Raw genomic sequence first — 5,043 nt, 5'->3', positions numbered from 1 at the left:
AGCGTTTGAGGTGATTGCTCGTATGAGTGAGCCAATTAGTGCCTAGTGACAAACCTTTCAATAATATTTACTAAATATCACGATCGTATGTGTGTTATGCAATTTCTAGTGGCACTTAACGATGACTTTAAACATGTTCAAGCTTTACTTATACTTTGAGATCCGTTACCTTGTCTTGAGGCAATTGTCATTTACTTTATTTCTTTCCACGTCATTTACTTTCGATGCATACTAAGACAAAAGAAGAGAAATTCCAGTTTCATTATTATTTTTTTCCAATTCCTTTTTTCACTTTTCATCCATTACTCCTAACTTGAATCACTAAACAGAGTGTTAGTCCCGGAAAAAGGAGCCATCGGGACTAACTCTGCAACCTAAAAGGGGGTGAATAGGTTGCTTTAATGGTTTTAAACTTTTGCGGAAGACAGTAAGTAGCAAGTAAATATCAAGTTCAACCAGATGTATGAGAAACAATGACTCGCTTATGTGCTAGAATTAATAAACAGGAGAATAAATAGCTACACACAAGAATATATAGTGGTTCGATTTTGATTCCAAATCTACATCCACTCTCACCACTAACGGCCACAAGTTGGGCTGGAATGTACTAGTAAATTATTGAACAAGTTATACTCAGCATACACCAATCCTATCAGTTGATAGATCACACTATCAGGAATTGGATGCAGCTATTACATGGTACACTTGATCTTTCAACAAAATTACAATGCAGCAAGTGTTATGGACAAATAAGAGCTTTTTGCTCAGTACACAGCAAATAGCAGATTTCTAGAATTTTTGTAAGTGCTCTCTTTGTTGGCTTCAAAGAACTTCTCTGTTATAGGCATCTTCGATATAGTCGTTGATGATGTCTTGGAGAAGCAAGATGGCCATTATAGTCCGTTGGTGCTGCTGTCCTAGGAGCTAGCTACCCATATAGCCTTTTCCTGAATTTCTGCAAACTTTCCTGAAATAGCTTATGTTGCTGTTCTATAGCTGCAGCTCTGACATACTGTTAGATGACCTGATCTCTTATTCTCCAGATCTTCTGTTGTACATGTCCAGTTAACAATAGCTATAATAGTGAGACAACGGTCATATTAAATGAACCGTTACCTACACATCACCATTTACTTGATCTCTTCGAGCTTTATTGAGACATCATCATCTAGCTGATCTTTGTGATCAATGGTGCTGTTTATATGAACCTTAAATGATAGTCTTGTGATCTTTTCTTCAATGGATTGCACCATGAGTATCACTTAGTCCTTTGAATATATCTGCACTTGGACAATATAGATATTATACTAAGGATAGTTTCGATATCATCAAAATTCATTTGGAAATGTTTTCTCCGACAATATCCCTCTTTTTTAGGATAACAAAATTATCCTGAAGATGTAAAATAAAGAGATTGATTTGTATGTACTGCTTTAATCAAAAATCTGCTAAATGAAGATTTTTCAAAGAAAGTCGACTTTGCAGAATGTCTCTATAATGTTTGCAAGAAATATCAAAGACGATGTCTAGACGATCTTTAGTGGTATGATAAGTATAGAGCAAATCTTCTAGATTTGACGAATGAAGTAATATCGAGATATCATCATAAACAGATTGTAAGAAAATAGTGTCTATTGACGCGGTTCATTATTCCTCCTGTTTCGATGTTGCTCCCTCTATTTCGATGCACTTTCGTAATTTACCATTCTTTTCACATCCAGGTTCTCTCCCCATTTTTTTTATCAGCAAAAAGAATAAATGCAGAGAAAAAATAAAGTGCAGAAAATAGAGAACTTGCATTAATAAGGGAAATCACATGGAAACAGGAAATCAACATCAAACATCAGCAAAAGAAAAACATGAGCAGATAACAAAAATTATGTGCAAGGGCGTTTCTTTACTGGGTGGTTGAGGGTTGAGTGGCTGGTTCCTCGTGATCAGGCCGGGCAGGATTATAGCAGTCTAGGCTAAGCAACGTTCGTTCAATTTTCACCAAATATTTGGTGAGAGATGCTATAGAGCGTTTTAGGCAAAAGAACACTACAAGTGCCATAACTTGTGTACGGCGCTCACTTTGGTGCCATAAGTTTTTTTTGGATCACTTTAATGCTAAAATTTTTGAAAAACGATCACTTAAGTGCTAAAATTTTTGAAAAACGATCACTTAAGTGCCAACTCCGGTGCCGTACACAATTTTTCGCCGGAAATCCGACGTGGCATTTTTTTTTATTAATTTCTGAAGTTGACATGGCTTGCCGGAGATTGGCACTTAAGTGATCGTTTTTCAAAATTTTTAGCACTTAAATGATCGTTTTAAAAAAATTTTAGCACTTAAGTGATCGTTTTTCAAAATTTTTAGCACTGAAGTGATCCAAAAAAAACTTATGACACTTAAGTGATCGTTTTTCCTCCGACTTGGCACCAAAGTGATCCGAAAAAAAATTATGGCACCAAAGTGATCTCCGTACACAAGTTATAGCACTTATAGTGTCCTTTTGCCGAGCGTTTTATTTCCTGAATGTTTGCTTGAAGCTTAGAAAGCTCAACAATGGGAGTAACCGAAACTTCGGCTGGAGAAGAGGATCTCTTTGGTCTAGGGTAACAAGCATACTGCCGCTGTATTGGTGCCCTGCCTTTCTTCTTGCTGGTTAATGCAGCCTGTGCTGCCAACTTTTCTTGGAGAACTTTCCTTGCTGTGGCATCATCTCCTTGGCCTATTGAAACAATTTCATCCTTCTAATTTACCCATCCATCGGGCGTCATTCTCAGCATCATCTTATCCAGGGTCTTTTTCCCAATTTCCACATGAGGTAGGCTGCGAGGTGCTACATCATAAAAATCAATATTCTTGTGTCTAAAGATACGGGTGATGAGGGCACCATAGGGTAGCTTCCCGGTTTTGCGCTTGGCAATATGGTACATGTGGACAAATACCATGTGTGCCAGGGAAAAACCCTCATACTTGGTGAGAATGGCCCAGATGACTCGTGCCTCATAACGAGATACATCGTTCGTGGAAGATGATTTTGGACGAAGGCAAATAGTCAAAATCTTTTGAATGAAGTTGACTTTGAGAAGCAAAAGATTCAAAAGGATGATTTCTCTAGAACCACAAGTAAAATCAGGCGTTTTCAAAATAAAGCTGTAAGCCGCATCAGGCTCAACAAGAATCCTTTTAAACACTTTGTACTCGGTGTTGATGAGCGTGGCCAATTCATCTAAAGTCACAGTGTAATTTTTCTTTGCAAAAGAGAAGTTAAAAGAGTCCCTGTTTGGAAAATGCAGACTTGAATAAAACAGGGACACAAGAGTATGATGAACTTCAACTTGCATGGTGCAAAAGGTTTTCAGCTTGAGATCATCAAAAAGTTCAAAGAGAAAGATGCCATGGGCATCGAGATACTCAAAATTAACAAAATAACAAGGAATGGGATCGCAATTTTCAAAGGATTCATAGATGTCTTTGTGTTCTTAACTAAAAAATAGTTTAGAATCAAAGAAGAGATCAAGAGAGAAACTATCACTGGGCTCAAAGTTTTGGAATACTCGATCATCGTCATCCTCTTGTTTCTTGTCTCCAAATGTTTCCTTGATTTCGGTCCGTGGGTCACTTTGTTCAAGTTGTGCAAGAGGTTGGCGATGGTTGCTTTTCTGCTTCGAGTTTCAACATAGAGACATCCTCTTCCTCTTTATCAGTAGAGGATTTTGTGGATGGTGATGTCGGTTCAGGTTGACAAGACTCGCCGACACGAGGTACAGCAGGCAGGGCTAGTCGCTTTGGTTTAGCAACTTTGGCTTCGGCAGGTAGAAGCACGTATCCCTTTTCTTTGATGAACACTTGTAGCATTTGTTCAAGAGAGGCGCTAGGGATCACGGTTTGTCATAAGGGAGCTTCCAGTTGCAGCAGTGGAAGCTCGGTTGGTATGACCATCTCCTTTCTAGAGCGAAGTCGCGATTCTAGTGTTTGGTGCTAGGGGCTAATCCTTCGGTTGAGGATGGAAAGGCAGTGCTTACAGTAGCAGATTCACTATGTTCGCCAGCATGGTGAGAACCAGGAATGCTCTGACTTTGGGTAACTTCAGTTAATTCTTCGAGTTGGTCTGTGAGATCAATATGAGAGGATCCTTCTTTGGACGCTCTAGCCAGCATGGTACTGGTACGAGTGGATTTGCGAGTTTCGATGGTTTTTCGCGATTTGGGAGCCATTTGAGAGAATTTGAGAATGGAAAAACTAAGAATGGCTTGGGAAGATATAGAGAATCAGGAGCGGTTATAGTAGGCGGTTTTTTTATGAGAACAACGTGTGCACTATCTCCTTATAAATAGGAGCAGTTTAGCCATGTTTAGAAGGTTAGCTATTACTCAATAACGGTAACTTTTTTATTTATTTCAAGCAATTTCGAATAAGGGAAAATATCAGGTGTAATGGCAGCAAATCATCATGTCAGAACGGTTAGGGATAAGCATATCGTCACTGTAACGGTAATAAAATTTTGAGTTGTGATGCGTACTTGATGTCCGTTGATTTTGCTGAATGGATATTTCTAGTTGTCGCGACCTACCCTCGAGGGTTGATCTCGGAAAAGCGGGTTTAGAGGTAAGTATTCATAAAACTGTCCAAATGGCACATCATAAAAGATGATTTACCGAAACATCAATCTTTTGGTCATCTATACGGTCCATTGATCATAAACATGGATTTTCCCTAAATCCATACCTTACGTTATTGACACCTAATTTTTAGCTCATTTTTTTCATATTTTCAAAAATCTCAAAATTAGGACTAGGAATCTTGGCCAAGCCTAGAAACCTATTTCTAAACCAAAAAATAATTTTTTAGCATTTTCCTGCATTTTTCCTTAATTTCTTTTAATAAAAATAAGTGAGAAAATCAAGAAAAATAGTAAATGGAATCAGAAAATTCCATAAAAATAGTCATTAGTCTTACTTTAAATCCAATTTCATGAATACATCATCAATTTTGAAAAAATCTCAATCGGGTATGTGTTTTTCTCAAAATTGGGCAAAATTAAACTTGAATTG

The sequence above is a fragment of the Syzygium oleosum genome, unplaced genomic scaffold (genome assembly GCF_021117445.2).
Source record: "Syzygium oleosum isolate NSW1041296 unplaced genomic scaffold, Sole_v2.1 Sole_v2.11, whole genome shotgun sequence".
Classification (NCBI taxonomy): Eukaryota; Viridiplantae; Streptophyta; class Magnoliopsida; order Myrtales; family Myrtaceae; genus Syzygium; species Syzygium oleosum.
The sequence above is the reverse complement of the archived record's forward strand: the minus strand, read 5'-3'. Positions refer to the sequence as shown.